The sequence below is a fragment of the Loxodonta africana genome, chromosome 18 (assembly GCF_030014295.1).
Source record: "Loxodonta africana isolate mLoxAfr1 chromosome 18, mLoxAfr1.hap2, whole genome shotgun sequence".
Lineage (NCBI taxonomy): Eukaryota > Metazoa > Chordata > Mammalia > Proboscidea > Elephantidae > Loxodonta > Loxodonta africana.
The window spans coordinates 81,602,175-81,622,213 of NC_087359.1; the positions used below are offsets into that span (position 1 = coordinate 81,602,175).

The 20,039-nt window shown below is 43.6% G+C and overlaps 1 protein-coding gene and 1 pseudogene across 1 annotated transcript in view; both read left to right on the forward strand.

Moving 5' to 3' along the window:
• LRRC75A (leucine rich repeat containing 75A) overlaps nt 1–20,039 on the forward strand; it is an 85,086-nt gene that overhangs the window by 16,421 nt on the left and 48,626 nt on the right. The window lies entirely within an intron of this gene.
• LOC111747853 (U6 spliceosomal RNA) lies at nt 7,243–7,339 on the forward strand (annotated as a pseudogene).

A 20,039-nucleotide genomic window follows, 5' to 3' on the forward strand; every position in this document is an offset into this window, starting at 1 on the left:
GGTGGCTAAGACTATCATGAATTGACACTGGAGGAAGCAGAGAGCAGACCAGGACCTGAAGAGAAGGCAGTCCCAGCAAGGGGCATTGTTGCATGAGCTCACTCCCCCTCCCATGCCCCTTCCCTCCACACTAGCGCTTGTCTCTCCCTCTGCTTCTGGCAGTCTGGGAAACCAAGGACCTTGGGGGTGTAGAGGCCTTTCAACCTAACCCTAACCCAAAGACACCTCACTGCCTTGGTTTCCTTTAGTGAGTCATAAGGCAGCTTCTAGCCCATACAGTGCCTTTGTGTGGTGAGGTCAGCCCCACTAAGATGCCCTTGTGAGGCATACCCTGCATGCTGTACTCAGCAGCCTCTGTGAGAGGGTACAGAGGCTCAGAAGCCTTTGTCAGCTGAGGTATATCAGTAGCCTCACCCTTTCTGCCACTCCTCTCCTTGGCCCGGCCGTCCCAGATCACCTGAGACAGGGAAACTATTAGCTACAACATGACTTTGGCCTCTGAGCTGGGTGCTTGCCCTCCCAGGTGTCTGGCCTGAATCTCTTCAGCCCCCTCTTTCTCCTGAATCAGGGAGCTGACATAATTGGACATCATCCTCTAGAAGGTTCTGGCTCAACATTCCTGCTTCTCAAAGGACCTCAGACAGATTCTAAGATGGCCTGAGTGGACCGGGATCAGACCCAGTCAGGGGCAGTTAGGATGCAAGCAGGGGCATCATAGTGCCCTTCTTCTCTGCTAGCAGGGAGGGTGGAGGCAGTGCAGGCAGAGCTCCCCTGTGGCAGCAGGTTTTCAGGGATCTCCTCCTCCTCCCTCTGCACCACTTCCTGCCTGGAATTGGGAGCAAGCTGGATTCTTCATCCAGCGTGACTCATCTCTGTTCCCCTCAGCTGTTTGAGTTCAGATTCTTAGAGGTTTTGCCTTGGCCCTGCCTCTGACCTAGAGATTTAAAGTGGCAGAGACCCTTAGCTAGTCCTCCAAGGGCTGGTGGCTGAGAGAGATGGAGTTAGAAGCTTCTGGGCTCTGGAACCCTGCTGTTCCTGCTGCTCACTCGCTGTGAGAACCGAGCCTCCAGTCCTCAGCTCTCATTCTGAGAAGCCGGGTGTTCCTATGAAGGCCTTCCTGCTCGGGAAGTAGGCTATTAGAGGCCCTGAAGGAGCGTCTTTGCTGTGAGCTACAGTTCCTTTGACAATGGACCAAACTTTTCATTTAAACACGACAAAATTGACCACAGAGAAGAACAAATGGACTTAAGTGCGTTCATCAGAAAGTGTAAAACAACCAATTCTGATAATTTCCCAGTGGAGGGATCTGGAGGGTGCTGGCGTGGATGGCCAAGTGCTGAGAACTCACAGGAGCTGGTGGACTTCAGGGATCATCTGGCCCCCGACTTCTTGGACGTGTGTTCTGCAGACTCCCAGTCCCACAGGATGCTCTGAAAAAGGGAAGTGCGTTTGGGAAATAAAGTCCTTTCAGACAGTCATAAAGCACAGTAGCTAATAACCCAACAGGAAAAAGAAAGTTGCGTTCTTTGTGTTCCTAACCTGTTTGGTCCAGAGTCCCTTTTCTGCTGGCCTCTCCTGCTTTCAGTGGGTGGGAACTGCAGCCTCAAGGGGAGAGCTGGCCCAGGGCCCCAGAGTGACTTAGGGTCTGTCTTATCTGGGTCCTATAGAGGGGCAAAACCAGTGATGCTTATACATAAATATAGAGAGAGATTTACTTCAAGGAAATGGCTCACAATTCTGGGGGCTGTTGTTGTTGTTAGGTGCTGTCGAGTCGGTTCCGACTCATAGCAACCCATGCACAACAGAACGAAACACTGCCCGGTCCTGTGCCATCCTTACAATCGTTGTTATGCTTGAGCTCATTGTTGCAGCCACTGTGTCAATCCACCTTGTTGAGGGTCTTCCTCTTTTCTGCTGACCCTGTACTCTGCCAAGCATGATGTCCTTCCCCAGGGGCTGATCCCTCCTGACAACACGTCCAAAGTATGTAAGACGCAGTCTTGCCATCCTTGCCTCTAAGGAGCATTCTGGCCGCACTTCCTCCAAGACAGATTTGTTCATTCTTTTGGCACTCCGTGGTATATTCAATATTCTTCGCCAGCACCACAATTCAAAGGTGTCAGCTCTTCTTCAGTCTTCCTTATTCATTGTCCAGCTTTCACATGCATATGATGTGATTGAAAATACCATGTCTTGGGTCAGGTGCACCTTAGTCTTTAGGGTGACATCTTTGCTCTTCAACACTTTGAAGAGGTCCTTTGCAGCAGATTTACCCAATGCAATGCATCTTTTGATTTCTTGACTGCTGCTTCTGTGGCTGTTGATTGTGGATCCAAGTAAAATGAAATCCTTGACAACTTCAATCTTTTCTCCGTTTATCGTGATGTTGCTCATTGGTCCAGTTGTGAGGATTTTTGTTTTCTTTGTGTTGAGGTGTAATCCATACAGAAGGCTGTGGTCTTTGATCTTCGTTAGTAAGTGCTTCAAGTCCTCTTCACTTTCAGCAAGCAAGGAAATGGCTCACGATTGTGGGGGCTGGCAAGTCCCAAATCTGTAGGTCAGGCAGCTGGCTGAAGACTTCTGCTGGCTCATGGGGTTATGGGGGTTGGTGAATCCAAAACCTGCAGGTCAGGCAATGGGCGGAAGACTTCTGCAGACTTACGTCCCGAGAACTGGAGGTCAGGCGACGAGAAGAGCCAGGGTCCAGAGAGAGCGAGCCTTGCCAGAACATCCATTCATATACTGGAAATAGGCTGCAGCCCCAAGGAAGCTCCCCTTTCAGCTGATCGTATTGTGGAGGTGATTCCATCATATTACATACAGTATAGAAGAGCAAGCAGCCCAATGTCTGCCAAACCGCTGGAATCATAGCCTCTCCAGGTTGGCACATTAACAATCACAGGGCCCAGCCCAGGTCAGGGACTGTGCTTCCTCCAGCCCTTCCAGCAGGCTCTGGGTGTAGCTGTGACCAGCTCAGCCCAGTTTGCGTTGAGACTGGGGAGTGAATGAAACTCTCCCCGCCATCTGACAGCCTCCCTGATGACTTTTTATTTTTCTAAAGAAAAGGCATCCTTTTGGTATTTATCTGTTAACACCTCTGTTTCTTTGACTTCAGTTAGATTTCCCTTGGCCGCGGCTGAGCACCTGTTTCCAGAGGCCTGTTTAGTGCAGAGGGTGTGGTTTTCAGAGACTTCAAGGTGAAAACACAAACCACGTGCAGCCATGAATACCCCTGCTGAGAGGAGCTGGACAAAAGCTTGTGTCACAGTAAACAGGGCCTGAGGGAGCAGTGAAGGATGAGGGCCAGCCTGCTGAGGTGCCGGCTTCAAAACCCACAGGGCCTGGTGGCCTTGAAGGAGCAGCAGAGTCACAGAGCTGACCCTGGGGGTCAGTGGCCCTGAGGGGGGCACCGGAGAACCCCGCTTCTTGCCCCTCACCCCTCAGCTAGGTTGGACAAGTCGGGGAGGGGAGCAGGTGGCCAGTGACCTCCCATCAGGTAGTTTCTTTGCTTGGACCTCCGTACAACGCCCCTCTCCCCCAACCCGAGTTTCTGGCTGGAGTGGATTAGCTAATCCAATTGGACAGCTCCTTGGTGCCAAGCTCCAGAGGCAGCATCTGAGACCCCCAGGCAGCCATGCCAACCCGGCATCAGGCCAGAGGTGGGGAGCGGGCTTTGTTGAACCTTCGAGCATGGCTCTTTTAGGGAGAGGGGAGCGTAGCAGTTGTCACTTTTGCTAGTTTGCTTTGCTCTCTGGTGTTTTCCAAGCCTGAGGGAGGTGCCTAGCTCTTAATTCTCACAGCCCCTCTCTCCCATGCTTGGACAGGCCCCCACTTGTGGGGCTCTTACCTCATCTGCATAATCTTTGTGAGTTTTGGGGGGTTCTTGGGGGCATATTTGTGTACACACCAGAAAGACTGCTTAGAGCTACTTGATGTTTTCAATTAATATTCGACATATTGAAATAGAAAATTTTAAATTTAGTTTTTCCTTAAGCTTTTAAGTTCAACTTACAAATCTCATTCTATTATGCACCTAATAAGTTTTTTTTATATAATTTTTATTGTGCTTTAAGTGAAAGTTTACAAATCAAGTTAGTCTCTGACACCAAAACCCATATACACGTTGCTACACACTCCCAATTACTCTCCCCCTAATGAGACAGCCCACTTTCTCCCTCCACTCTCTCTTTTCGTGTCCATTTCACCAGCGTCTAACCCCCTCTACCCTTTCGTCTCACCTCCAGGCAGGAGATGCCAACATAGTCTCAAGTGTCCACCTGATCCAAGAAGCTCACTCCTCACCAGCATCCCTCTCCAACCCTTTGTCCAGTCCAATCCATGTCTGAAGAGTTGGCTTCGGGAATGGTTCCTGTCCTGGGCCAACAGAAGGTCTGGGGGCCATGACCACCGGGGTCCTTCTAGTCTCAGACTAAGTCTGGTCTTATGAGAATTTGAGGTCTGCATCCCACTGCTCTCCTGCTCCCTCAGTGGTTCTCTGTTGTGTTCTCTGTCAGGGCAGTCATCGGTTATAGCTGGGCACCATCTAGTTCTTCTGGTCTCAGGATGATGTAGTCTCTGGTTCATGTGGCCCTTTCTGTCTCTTGGGCTCGTAATTGCCTTGTGTCCTTGGTGTTCTTCATTCTCCTTTGATCCAGGTTGCACCTAGTAAATTTAAACAATCATGTTTAAAGGCGTGTTTATAACTACATTTCCGTAAATACATTGAAGTGATTTTATAAAGTTAACATACTCACTTTTCTTAAATCTATAAATACCCATCCTAAAAAGCAAAACTTTCCCAAGTTCCTAAACATTTGCTACAATTTAATAAATTAAGCTTATAAATATGGTGGATAATTGTTGTTAGTTGCCGTCAAGTCGGTTCCGACTCATAGCGACCCTGTGTGCCACAGAAGGAAACACTGCCTGGCCCTGCACCATCCTCACAATTGTTGTTATGCTTGAGCCCGTTGTTGCAGCTACTGTGTCAGTCCATCTTGTCTTTAGAGTGCCTTCCAACCTGAGGGGCTCATCTTGTTTTAAATGTGCTTTCTCGAATTGAGCTGGGAGCCTTCTGGGAGCAAGCGATCCTATAGGAAGCATTTCTGACTAGTCTAGTCCCACCTCTGGGAGCAAACAACAAAGGGGATTATGTCCAGGATGCAGACACCCACAGAAGGCCCAGGGCTAGTGGAAAATAGCGAGTGGATTTCTGGCAATAATGATTCTTGATTGCCCACAGCTGTGCCCTTTTCTCCCTTTTGCTTGGTATTCCCTGGGGAGATGCCACCTCTGTCCTGATCTGCTTCCCTAACAAAGTCCCGCCAACTGGGAGGCTGAAACAACAGCAGTTTGTTCTCTCACAGCCTGAGATCAGGGTGTTGGCGGGACTGTACACTCTCTGAAGGGTCTAGGGGAAGATGCTCCCTTGCCTCTTGTAGATCCTGGTGGTTGTGGCTGCATCACTTCAGCCTCTGGCTCCATCTTCATGTGTCTCCTCTGCTTGTCTCTTATAAGGGCAGTTATCATTGGACTTAGAGCCCCCCTGGGAACCCAGGATGACCCCTCATCTCCTGACCCTGAATTACTTCTGCAAAGGCCCTTTTTCCAAAAAAGGTCACATCACAAGTCACTGGGATTGGGACACGACATATCGTTTTGGTGCCACCATCCAGCTCACTGTATCTGTTTCTTGGTGTCCTTTTCTTCCCCCATGGCACTTGTAGGACTCTTCCCACCTTCCTAAAAGGCCATTGCCTTCTTTGAACCTGCAGCTTCTTAGAGAAGTCTGCTTGTCTGTACTAGGCTCCTTAACTCTGAGGTGCTCTGGCTTCTCCCTGGTGGCTTCCTCTGGCTGCATTTCCCTAACAACACCTGACATTTCCCTTCTCTCCCCTGGAAATCCCCAGAACAAAAACCAAATGTCCTGGGGAGGGCTACAGGGCAGTGCCCAGCTCGAGCACCCCGCTGAGGCCTGGTACTCCCCAGGCCTTGCCCCCTTGCATAGAAGTAGCTGCCAGGAGGAGAAAAAAAAACCCATTCTACTTCCTGCCTGCCCTCTGGACTCTAATTAATTTCCTTTGGGTGGACTGTGTTTGATTACAACCTCATTAAGTAGCTTTGCACATTTGGGCTCTGGTGGTTTCAATATTGAAGCCATCTACCTCTGCTGCTTGATATTCAGGGCTTGCTACCTCCCTCCTTTCCCTCTCTCTGTTGCTAAAACTGTGGAGTCATGCCTGGAGGAGAGACACAGAGATGGGCTCATCTGGAAATGGACTGAAAACCTGGAGTTTAAAAGGGAAAGGATAGTCATGGTTTAAAATAGCATGTGGCTTCTCCTAGCTTGCCCCTAAAATACCTGAGAAGACACACCAAAAAAGACAAAAACTCTCAGAACACTGAAAGCAAAGACAGGTAGACAGCCTGGGAAGAATCTCCCCTCTCTATAAGACAGATGGAGCAGGTCCAAGAGAAAAACAATCCATGCGTCCCCACAGGAATCCATGACCTCTCAGAGAAAGGTAACAAGCAGCAATTAAGTCAGCCTGGACTCAGGGCAATGCCTTGTGTGTCAGAGTAGAACTCGCTCCACAGGGTTTTCAGTGGCTGGTTTGTCAGAAGTAGGTCACTAGGCCTTTCTTCCGAGGTGCTTCTGAGTGAACTTGAACCTCCAACATTTCAGCACATTAATTGTGTGAACCACCCAGGGACTCCCAGAGAAAGGTAGGAAGACGCTTTCACCCCCCTCCTGAGGACTTTGCCAATCAGAACGTCCTGCAACTGCCCTTTTGCCATACAAGTAATGATTTTGAGGTAGAAAGAGTGCTGTTTCCACCCTCCCCTCACTTCCTCCTCCCGCATTCAGAGACAGCAACTCCAGAAAACCACCAGGCAGGAATTGGGGAGGGGGTGTGGCCCGTGCAGGTCCAACTTAGTGGGCTTAGTCAGGGACGGGGTAAGTCGGGTAGTGCAGACACTATTGTAGATCGTCATAGGACCCCCATCATTGTGCAATATCAGAGGTCCAGGCTGCAAGGTGGGCAAAGGTGCCACTTCACAGGGTCAGAGTCACATTTGCTGGCTGCCCAAGGTGAGGTCATGCCAAGCTTATCAGCCAAGCCAGAGACTAAAGAGGTGGACTGTATTCCTACCCAGGGAGGCAGCCATGGAGACAAGGACATCCTGAGAGACATCGTCTCTCTAGACCGACCGCGCCTCCTTCCAGAGTAAGTGGGGTACTCGCTTTAGCAGCGTATGTACTCAAGTTCGAGTGATACAGAGAAGGCTAGCATGGCACAGGGAAGGCACAAAAATTTGTGATGTGCTCCATATTTTTAAAGTGGGAAACATGAGTTTCTGTTTGTGGCGATGGAAAATTTGGCAACGAGTGTTAGTGATGGCTGCACAACGTGATTAACGCAATCAGCGTCACTAAACTGTACACGTGAAAGATCTTGCGATGCAAATACTGTGTTATATATCTTTACAACAATAAAAGAAAAAACGGGAAGAGTGAGTAAGTGGGGAGCAAACACTGGATGTAAGATAAATACTGTGGGACCTGAACTCTGACCTCTGAAAATAATCTCCAGCAGGATGTGGAAGTGAACTTTGTGGGAAAAGAACAAAATACCACAAAAAAGGCCAAGCTGAGATGAAGAAAATAACAGGATGAGATGAGAAGGGAGATTGATGTGCAGGTTTTAGGTTGGGACTACAGGAGAATATCAGCAAATAAATCCATCCCCTTTTCACCGATATAAGTTGCGTTTCATTCTACCCTGTGTCTTGAGCTGATGTTCCTAGAGACAGGGACAGTGTGCTGGAAAAGCAACAGGGTTAGTGGCAAAGACAGTCCTACCAGCGTCCAGGCAGAAAAGGCTGCTATAGAAACAAAAATCAGATGAGCCTTGGAGGCCTCAGCACTGCATACCAGAAGGCACAGAGGAGCTTCTACAGAGCTTTGAGGGGAGTTTATATCCAGCCAGGTTGTCTTAGAGATGTGGCTTCAACATAAATGGATTTTCAGATAGGCTACAAATTGGAAAATAAATCCCAGGGCAGGGCAAGCAGTTAATACACTCAGCTACTAACCGAAATGTTGGAGGTGTGAGTCCACCCACATGTGCCTCAGAAGAAGGGCCTGGCAGTTTACTTCCAAATAATCAGCCGCTGAAAACCCTATGGAATTCGGGGAAGATGGTGGTGTAAACAGACCATTGTTCTGACACTCCCCACAAGTACAACAGGGAAGTGATGTTCAGCTTTGAGGAACTCTGAATCAAGGTGCAGAGGACAGCAGCAGGGAATTTGCAAACAGGCAAGAATCAACAACCAGTGAGTCGCATGCAGTAGGCAAATCACTTCTCCCACCATTCCTCCCCACCCCTCTGCCACGCGGGCAGCAGGCTGCTGTGAACTGGGGCGGTGGCACCAGCAAAACAACCTGCTTCCCTAATCGCCACACCTCCTGCCTTTACAAAGAGGTAGAACCCCAAGCTTCTGATCTAAAAGCAACAAGGCAGACCTCCCCAAAGATCGGTCCAGAGAGTGCCAGCACCTCCCCCACCCGGATGCTGTCAGCTGAAAGGCTGCTGTGAATTACCGAAGGCCCCTGCAGAGGAGTCTGCTCTCAGTCAACTCTCTACCTGCCTCTTCCCACACAACCCGTAGCTCAGGCCTCTGTAACCAACAAGAGTGACCTCCCTACGAATCACTTCAGGTCTGTCTGCTCCGCTTTCCAGGCAGCACTAAGGACTGCTGACTGAGGCTGCTGTGTGCTAGGAAGTAGACAACCTGAGTGAATGCTGCACTCAGAGCCAACATACTACGGTGGAGGCTCTGATAGCAACAAGGCAGACCTGCCCGGGGGTCCATTCAGAGTGTGACAGTCCCTCCTCCAGCAGAGACTGGCAGCTACAAACAAGGCTGCCGCAAGCTGCAATGGAAAACTCTGCTCTTGTAGGCAGCATGCTACCTGCCTCCCTGTACATCCCATAGCTCAGGCCCCCAAAGCCACAAGACAGACCTCCCTGGGAGTCAGTTTAAGTTTTTCTGTCCCCCTTTCTGGTCAGGGCTGAGGACTACTGACTGAGACTGCTCTCACAGACAGCAATCTACTGGGAGGACTCTGATAGCAACAAGGCAGACCTCCCTAGGGGTCCGTTCGGAGCATGACAACCCCTGCCTCACCTGGTATGTTGGCTACCGGATTAATACAAACTCCTACAGAAGATTCCCAACAGTGGAGCTAGGAGGTGGGCCACTTAAGTGGGGACTGCTCCCCCAACAACCACAGGGCCACTAGGGCTCTGAAACCAACCAGGCAGATCTCTCAGGGGTCCTTTTGGAGACTGCCTGCCCCTCCTGTGAAATGGAGGAAAGCCAGCGTGTGCTTCCCCTGAATGCCAAAAGCCATAAATCAAACGCATCACCATCAAGGCTATGCCAACTCATAGTGACCCCATAGGACAGAGTAGCACTGCCCCATAGGGTTTCCAAGGAGCAGCTGGTGGGTTTGAACTGCCAACCTTTTTTGTGTGTGTGTGCTTTAAGTGAAAAAGTTTACAAATCAAGTCAGTCTCTCATACAAAAATTTAAACACACCTTGCTATATACTCCTAGCTGCTCTCCCCCTAATGAGACAGCACACTCCTCCTCTCCACCCTGTGTTCCCTGTGTCCATTAACCAGCTCCTGTCCCCCTCTGCCTTCTCATCTTGCCTATAGGTAGGTGAACTGCCAACCTTTTGGGTAGCAGCCGAACCCTTAGCTACTTTGCCACCAGGGCTCTGCTCAGCTATAAGCAGCCCCTGAAGAGCAAAAAAGGAAACTGCCAGCAAAACCAGCTGGCAACACTCAGACGCAAAGGGGGCTTGCTGGGTGTGGGTTTTCTGACTGGAAACATGGTTGCAGAAACAGAGAAGAGAAAGGGAGTACAGTCGTGCGTTGCATAACATCCATTCAGGCAACATCCGACCACATGTAAGTCCATGGTCCCATAAGGTTATATGGGGAAATAAGTGGCATGTTTACAGCATTTGTGACCTTAGTGCTCGCCAGTGGCCGGCCCTACCATCATACAGGCCTCCCATGCTGAGTGTGTGTGCGGGACTGACAATCGCTTGGCAACACTAGGCAGGCAAATGGAATAATAAATGCAAGACATGCACTGTTGCTAAGTGAGTCTTTCAGCCCCACGCACACCGCTCAGATGGGAGGCCCACCTGCTGTGAGAGCTGGCTGCCAGTGAGCACCTGAGGTCACAAATGCCATAAACACACCACTGATTTCCGCTTATGGAACCATGGACATACACGTGGTCGGACATTGCCAGAAAGGACTTTATACAGTGCATGACTGTATGGTGTTTGCACAACGTCTAAATCACATAATGTCCTATTTCACAAAATGTTAAGTGACACATGACTATAATAACCAGACAGAGAGGGGACTGTGCACCCTGGTAGACAGATTGTTTAATGCACAATATCTCGCCTGAGTGGCAGTGCCTCCTGAAGGACACATTGACCACAGCATGTTCTCTGCTGTGTTTGGGACACCTTGAAAGTTGAAACGTGAGATCTGGAACTTTCTAATCCTAATTAAACTAGGGAGGGAGGCGGAGCTATCACAGAGAGGGAGAGGAAACAGTAAAGCAAAGACCAAAGTTCCTGCCTGCCAAAGGGTGTTTTGCAGAAAGTAGTGCAGGCAAAAACACCAAATACTGGAGAGAACTGAGAAAGTTAACACCCTCAAAAATTCCAAAGCCTCAATAAAATTACAACAACTGGAGGAAAAAATGGCCCATCCAAATGAAGAGAGTGAAAGCCCAGCTATGAAACAGTGCGTAAGTAAAAGAACGGAAGACTATAATACAACAATGTTAAGAGTTAAGGAAAAACATAGAAAAAGAGCTTTAAAAATTTTAAGGAAAACAATGCAAGAGCAAAATGAGGACCTAAAAAAATAGATCAAAAGAAACCAAAGAAAAATATTGCAACTGACTAAAGGTATTTCAAAGCATAGAAAAGGACTGAATACTCCCTAACTCATTCTATGAAGTCAGCATATCCCTGATACCAAAACCAGCTAAAAAAAGACACCACCAAAAAAAAAAAGAAAATTACACACCTATATCCCTCATGAACATAGATGCAAAAATGCTCAACAAAATTCTAGCTAACAGAATTCAACAACATATCAAAAAAATAATTCACCATGACCAAGTGGGATTTATACCAGGTATGCAGGAATGGTTCAACATTACAAAAACAATTAATGTAATCTACCATATAAATAAAAGACAAGAACCATGTGATTTTATCAATTGATACAGAAAAGGCATTTGACAAAGTCTAACACCCATTCATGATAAAAACTCTCAGCAAAATAGGAATAGAAGGAAAATTCCTCAACATAATAAAGGGCATTTATACAAAGCCAACAGCCAACATCATCCTAAATGGAGAGATTCTGAAAGCATTCCACTTGAGAATGGGAACCAGGCAAGGGTGCCCCTTATCACCACTCTTATTCACCATAGTGCTGGAGGTCCTAGCCAGAGCAATTCGGCTAGATAAAGAAATAAAGGGCATCCAGATTGGTAAGGAAGACGTAAAAGTATCTCTATTTGCAGATGACATGACCTTATACACAGAAAACCTTAAAGAATCCTCAAAAAAAAAACTATTGAAACTAATTGAAGAGTTCAGCAGAGTATCAGGGTACAAGATGTTGTTGTTGTTAGGTGCCGTCGAGTCGGTTCTAACTCATAGCAACCCTGTGCACAACAGAACAAAACACTGCCCGGTCCTGCACCATCCTCACAATCATTGTTATGCTTGAGCTCATTGTTGCAGCGACTGTGTCAATCCACCTCGTTGAGGATCTTCCTCTTTTCTGCTGACCCTGTACTCTGCCAAGCATGATATCCTTCTCCAGGGACTGATCCCTCCTGAATACGTGTCCAAAGTATGTAAGACGCAGTCTGGCCATCCTTGCTTCTAAGGAGCATTCTGGTTGTACTTCTTCTAAGACAGATTTTTTCATTCTTTTGGCAGTCCATGGTATATTCAATATTCCTTGCCAACACCACAATTCAAAGGCATCAACTCTTCTTTGGTCTTCCTTATTCATTGTTCAGCTTTCACATGCATATGATGTGATTGAAAATACCATGGCTTGGATCAGGTGCACCTTAGTCTTCAGGGCGACATCTTTGCTCTTCAACACTTTGAAGAGGTCCTTTGCAGCAGATTTGCCCAATGCAATGCGTCTTTTGATTTCTTGCTGCTGCTTCCATGGCTGTTGATTGTGGATCCAAGTAAAATGAAATCCTTGACAACTTGAATCTTTTCTCCGTTTATCATGATGTTGCTCATTGGTCCAGTTGTGAGGATTTTTATTTTCTTTATGTTGAGATGTAATCCATACAGAAGGCTGTGGTCTTTGATCTTCATTAGTAAGTGCTTCAAGTCCTCTTCACTTTCAGCAAGCAAGGTTGTGTCATCTGCAGATGACACAACCTAGGATACAAGATAAACATACAAAAATCAGTTGGATTCCTCTACAGCAACAAAAAGAACATCGAAGAGGAAATCACCAAATCAATACCATTTACAGTAGCCCCCAAGAAGATAAAATACTTATGAATAAATCTTACCAGAGATGTAAAAGACCTATACAAAGAAAACTACAAGGCGCTACTGCAAGAAACCGAAAGAGACCTACATAAGTGAAAAAACCTTGCTCATGGATAGGAAGACTTAAAATTTGTAAAAAGGTCTATTCTACCAAAAGCCATGTATAGATACAATGCAATTCCGATCCAAATTCCAAAGACATTTTTTAATGAGATGGAGAAACAAATCACCAACTTCATATGGAAGGGAAAGAGGCCCCGGATAAGTAAAGCATTACTGAAAAAGAAGAACAAAGTGGGAGGCCTCACTCTACCTGATTTTAGAACCTATTATACCACCACAGTAGTCAAAACAGCCTGGTACTGGTACAATAACAGACACATAGACCAGTGGAACAGAATTGAGAATCCAGACAGAAATCCATTCACATATGGGCAGCTGATATTTCACAAAGGCCCAGTGTCAGTTAATTGGGGAAAAGACAGTCTTTTTAACAAATGGTGCTGGCATAACTGGATATCCATCTGCAAAAAAATGAAACAAGACCCATGCCTCACACCATGCGCAAAAACTAACTCAAAATGGATCAAAGACCTAAACATAAAGTCCAAAACGATAAAGATCACGGAAGAAAAAATAGGGACAACGTTAGGAGCCCTAATACAACGCATAAACAGAATACAAAACATTACTAAAAATGCCGGAAAAAAAACCAGATAACTGGGAGTTCCTAAAAATCAAACACGTATGTTCATCCAAAGACTTCACCAAAAGAGTGAAAAAACTACCTACAGACTGGGAAAAAATTTTCAGCTATGGCATTTCCTGTCAGCACCCAATCTCTAAAATCTACATGATTCTGCTAAAACTCAACCAAAAAGACAAATAACCCAATTAAAAAATGCACAAAGGATATCAACAGGCACTTCACTAAAGAAGACATTCAGGTGGCTAACAGATACATGAGGAAATGCTCACAATCATTAGCAATTAGAGAAATGCATATCAAAACTACAGTGAGATTCCATCTCACTCCATCCAGGCTGGCGTTAATCTAAAAAACACATAATAATAAATGTTGGAGAGGTTGTGAAGAGAGTGGAAAACTTATACACTACTGGTGAGAATGTAAAATGGTACAACCACTTTGGAAATTGATTTGGCACTTCCTTAAAAAACTAGAAATAGAACTACATACGATCCAGCAGTCATACTCCTTGGAATATATCCTAGAGAAATAAGAGCCTTTACACAAATAGATAAATGCACACCCATGTTCATTGCAGCACTGTTCACAATAGCAAAAAGATGGAAGCAACTGAGGTGCCAATAATGGATGAATGGATAAATAAACTATGGTATATTCACACAATGGAATGCTGCACATCGATAAAGAACAATGTTGAATCCATGAAACATTTCATAACATGGAGAAATCTGGAAGATATTATGATGAGTGAAATCAGTCAATTGCAAAAGGACAAATTATTGTATAAGAACTCAAGAAACAGTTTAAACAGAGAAGAAAACATTCTTTGATTGTTACAAGAGGAGGGAGGGAGCGAGGGAGAGGGGTATTCACTAATTAGATAGTAGATAAGTTTCATTTTAGGTGAAGGGAAAGACAATACACAATATAGGAGAGGTCAACACAAATGGACTAAACCAAAAGCAAAGAAGTTTCCTGAATAAACTGAACACTTCAAAGGCCAGCGTAGCAGGGGCAGGGGTTTGGGGACCATGGTTTCAGGGGACATATAAGTCAATTGACATAATAAAGTCTGTTAAGAAAACATTTTGCATCCCACTTTGGAGAGTGGTGTCTGGGGTCTTAAACACTAGCAAGCAGCCATCTAAGATGCATCAGTTGGTCTCAACCCACCTGGAGCAAGGAAGAATGAAGAACACCAAAGACACAAGATAATTATAAGCCTAAGAGATAGAAAGGGCCACATAAACCAGACTGCATCAGCCTGTGACCAGAAGAACTAGATGGTGCCTGGCCACAACCGATGACTGCCTAACAGGGAAGTCAACTGAGAAACCCTGAGGGAGCAGGAGAGCAGTGGGATACAGACCCCAAATTCTCATAAAAAGACCAGACTTAATGGTCATTCTGGGACTGGAGGGACCCTGGAGGCCATGGTCCCCAGACCTTCCATTAGCCCTAGACAGGATCCATTCCCAGAGCTAACTCTTCAGACAGGAATTGGACTGGAATAGGGGATGGTAAATGATACTGGTGAGGAATGGGCTTCTTGGATCAAGTGGACACATAAGACGATGTTGGCATCTCTTGTTTGGAGGGGAGATGAGAGGGCAGAGAGGACCAGAAGCTACCTGAAGGACATGAGGAGAGAGAGTGGAGGGAAGAACGGTGCTGTCTCATTAGAGGGAGAGCAATTAGGAGTGTATGGCAAGGTGTATGTAAATTTTTGTATGAGACTGACCTGATTTGTAAACTTTCACTTAGCACAATAAAAATTAATTATATACGTATACATACATACATACATACATATATATATATATTATTGCAACTGAAAGGGACAATAATTGGAATGAGAAACACACAGTGAAGTGTTTAACAATATTTAATCAGGCAGAAGAAAGAATTAGTGAATTAAAGGATAAGACAGTCAAAAATACAAAGACTGAGAAGCAACAAGAACGGAGGCTGAAGAAGACCGAGGAGTTATGGGACAAGAGACCTAATATACGCATCATGAGAATTCAGGAAGGAGATGAGAGAAAGGGAGAGAGAATATTTGAAGAAATAATGACAGAAAATTTCCCAAATCTGTCTAAGGGCGTGAACCTACCAAATCCAAGAAGCTCAAAGAACCCCAAGCAGGATGAACACAAAGAGATCTACACTGAGACACATCATAGTTAGGTTCCCAAAGACTAAGGATAAAGAAAGACTCCTGAAGACAGTGAGAGAGAAGCAAACAGACATGTACCAAGGATCCCCAATAAGATTAAGTGCTGACTTTTCCTCAGAAACATTGGAGAACAGAGGCAATAGAATGATATATTTAAAGTGCTGAAAGAAAAAAACTGTCAACCAAGAATACTATACCCATTGAAACTGTCCTTCAAGAATGAGGGTGTAATAAAAACATTCCCAGACAAACAGAAGCTGAGGCAGTTCACATCCACCAAACTGGGCCTACAAAAAATACTAATGGGAGTTCTGCAGATGGGAGGGAAAAGACACTAGAAAGTAATTCAAATCCATACACATAAAGATCCTAATAAAGAGAATTACATGAACAAGCATAAGGGGTAGTAATAAGGTATTCACGTTTGATAATTGTAATTTTAATTGTTCAGTTTTTTAATAACAAATATATAAAAAGCAAGGATAAAATGACGTTACCAGGCACATGAAATACAAAGAATTAGTGATAACAACCACAAAAGGGGAAAAGGAATGGTAAAGATATAGAATATTTTGTATGTTACTAAAGTTAAGTTGGTACCAAATTACCCTAGGATGTTATAAATACAAGCTGTTAAATGTAATATTTAACTCGCTTAAAAACATACACAAAAGGAGAAGGGACCCAAATTGGCTCATTACAATAAACCAAAGAAACAGAAAAGCAAGCAGTAGTAAAGGACAAAGACAGAAGACAAACTTACGATACCCACAAAAAAATGACAAAATGGCAGAAGTAAGTTATTTCTTAACAGTAATTACAGTGAATGTAAATGTACTAAATGCTTCAGTCAAAAGGCAGAGAGTGGCAGAATGGATTAAAAAAAATGTGATCCAACTATATGTGCTTTATAAGAGGCACACCTTAGACCCAAGGACACACATGGTTTGAAAGTAAAAGGATGAAAAGAATATTCCATGCAAATAATAGCCAAGAGACCTAGGGTGGCAATCTAAATATCAGACAAAGTAGACTGTAAGACAAAATTGTTAGAAAAGATAAAGATGAACATTATAAGTGATGAAAGGGTCAATTCATCAAGGATATTTAACAATCATAAATATATATGCACCAACACTGGGGAACCTAAATATATAAAGCAAAGACTGATAGAACCGAAAGGAAATAGATAGCATTACAATGATAATTGGAGACTTCAATACAACACTTGCAGTATTGAACTGATTAGAACATCTAGAAAGATCAGGAAGGAAACACAGGACTTGAACAACGCTGTAAACCAACTAGACGTAGCAGACATATATAGAACACCCCACCCAACAACAGCACGATATAAATTCTCTTCCAGTGCACATGGAACATTCTTCAGGATAGACCACATGTTAGGTCATAAAGCAAGTCTTGATAAATTTTAAAAGATTGAAATCATACAAAGGATATTCTCTGACAACAATGGAGTGAAGCTAGAAATCAGTAACCAAAAAAAAGGAAATTACAAATATATATGGAAATGAAACAACACACTTTTAAATTACCAATGGGTCAAGAAAGAAATTCTTATCATCAACTGAAAATGAAGGTTCACCATGCCAAAATATGTTACACAGGAAAGACAGCACTCAGAGGAAAACCTACTGGAATAAAGGCCTACATGAAAAAAGAAGAAAGATCTCAAATCAGCAGCATAACTCAACAACTCCAGAACTGGAAAGAGAAGAGCAAACTAAACCTAAACCTACCCAAAGAAAGGAAATAACAAAGAGCAGAAATAAAATCAAAAGTAAAAAATAAAATTGAATCAATAAAACCAGAAGTTGGTTCTTTGAAAAGATCAGTAAGATGGACAAACCTTTAGCTAGTCTGACAAAGAAAAAAGATGCAGATAACCAAAATAAGGAGTGAAAGAGGGGATGTTACTAGTGACCTGATAGAAATAAAGAGAATTTTGACTGAATATTATAAAAACTGTACAGCAACAAACTGGATAACCTAGATGAAATCGATAAATTCTTAGAGGCACACAACCTACTCACTCAGGAGGAAATAGAAAATCTCAACAGACACATAACAAGTGAAGAGATTCAATCAGTGATCAAAAACTTCCCAATTAAAAAAAAGTCCTGAACCAGATGGCTTCATTGGGGAATTCTTCCAAACATTTAGAGAATTAACACCAATACTGTTTAAACTCTTCCAGTAGATAGAGAAGGAAAGAAAACTTCTTAAATCATTCTGTGAAGTAGAGTCATATACTATGACCAAGTGGGATTTATCCCAGGAATGCAGGGATGGTTCAATGTTAGAAAATCAATCAGTGTAATACACTACATCAATAGAACAAAGGAAAAGAACCACATGATCATTTCTATGGATGCAGAAAAAGCATTTGATAAAACTCAGTACCCTTTCTTAATGAAAACCCTCAAGAAGATTGGAATAGAGAGGGAATTCCTCAACACAATTCAGGGCATATATGAAAAGCCAACAGCCAATATTATACTTAATGGAGAAATACAGAGAGCTTTTCCCTGGAAATCAGGAACAAGACAAGGGTGCCTGCTCTCACCACTTGTATTCAATATTGTTTTAGAAGTCCTAGCCAGAGCAATAGACAAGAAAAAGAAATAAAATGTATCCAGATTGGAAAAGAAGTGAAATTATCTCTTATTTGCAGATGACATGATCCTATATATAGGAAAACCCGAAGGGTTCAGAAGAAAACTTCTAAAGCTAATAGAGGAATTTAGCAAAGTTGCAGGATACAAGGTCAACAAACAAAAATCAGGTTGACTTTCTAAATAACAGATTGGCTGATAAAGAATATTATCAGTGAGTACTGCACACCTTTAAAAAATCATCTGTATGAGACCAAATGGTCAACAATTATTGTAAAGCAAATATGAAAGGGTAAGAGGACAAGGAAACCAGATGATTGGAAGCAAAACATCCAGAAGGGAATTAATGAGAATGTTAACACGTTCTGCAAAATATAACCAATGTTTCTGAATAATTTATGTAGTAATTGTTAAATGGAACCCCAATTTTCTGTGTAAATTTTCAGAGAGAAAAAAGGAATATTTTTTTTAAAAGTCAGTTGGCTTTCTATACTCCAACAATGAAGAATTTGAAAGAGAAATTAGGGAAACTATTCCATTTACAATAGCATCTAAGAAGAAAATGCCTAGGAATAAATTTAACTGGGGGTTTGAAAGATGTGCGCGATAAAAACTGTAAAACAGTGCTGAAAGAGATTAAAGAAGACAAATAAATGGAAAGATGATCCCTGTTCATGGATTGGAAGACTTAACATTGTTAAGGTGTCAATATTACCCAAAGTAGTAGATTCAGTGCAATTTGGATCAAAATTACAGCAGCCTTTTTTACAGAAATGGAAAAATCAACCCTCAACTTTATGTGGAATGGCAAAGCCCCCAAATACCTAAAGCAGTGTTGACAGAGAAGAACAAAGTAAGAGGACTCACACTTCCTGATTTTTAAACATGTTATACAGCTACAGCAATGAAAAGACCCTGGTATTAATGTAACAACAGACACATAGACCAATGGAATAGAATTGAGAATCCAGAAACAAACCCACACATCTGTGGTCAACTGATTTTTTTTAAACATGTACAGTTCAGTGATATCAATTACTAATCAAGTTGTGTAACCACCAATATGTTTTGTAGATATTAAACTTTATATAAATTATGTTAAGAATTTACACAGCAGAACACACATGAATTCAGCAATTTCTACATACCAATTCAGTGGCATGGATTACATTCTTTGAATTGTGTAAGTATTCTTACCCTCCTTTCTGAGCTGTTCCTCCTCCCTTAAGATAAACTCACTGCCTGCTATGGTTCCTATCTAACCTTTCGAGTTGCTGTTGTCAATTTGATCCCATACAGGTAGATCTGAAAAGAGCACAGTGCTCCATAAAATTCTTAGAAGAAAATGCAGGGGCAATACTATCAGGCCTAGATTCTAACAATGGATGATCTAATAACAAAAGCACAAGTAGAAAAAGACAAAATAAGTAAATGAGACCTCATAAAAATTAAAAACTTTTGTTCATCAGAAGACTTTACGGGAAAAAAATGAAAAGAGAAGCTACCTACCAACTGGGGAAATATCTTCAGAAACCATAAATCCAATAAAAATCTAATAATCAAAATATGTATGGAACTTCAATAACTTAACAACAGAAAGACAAATAACCCAATCATAAAATGGGCAAAAGACTTGAATGAACATTTCACCAAAGAGAACATCGAAATGGCCACCAAAAGCATGAGAAGATGCTCAACATCATTAGCCATCAGAGAGGTGCCAACAAAACCACCATGAGATACCATTTCACTCCCACTAGGATGGCCAATATAAAAAGAACAGAAAATAACAAACGTTGGCGAGGATGTGCAGAAATTGGAAGCCTTATCCATTCCTGGTGGGAATGCAAAATGGTACATACAGCCAGTGTG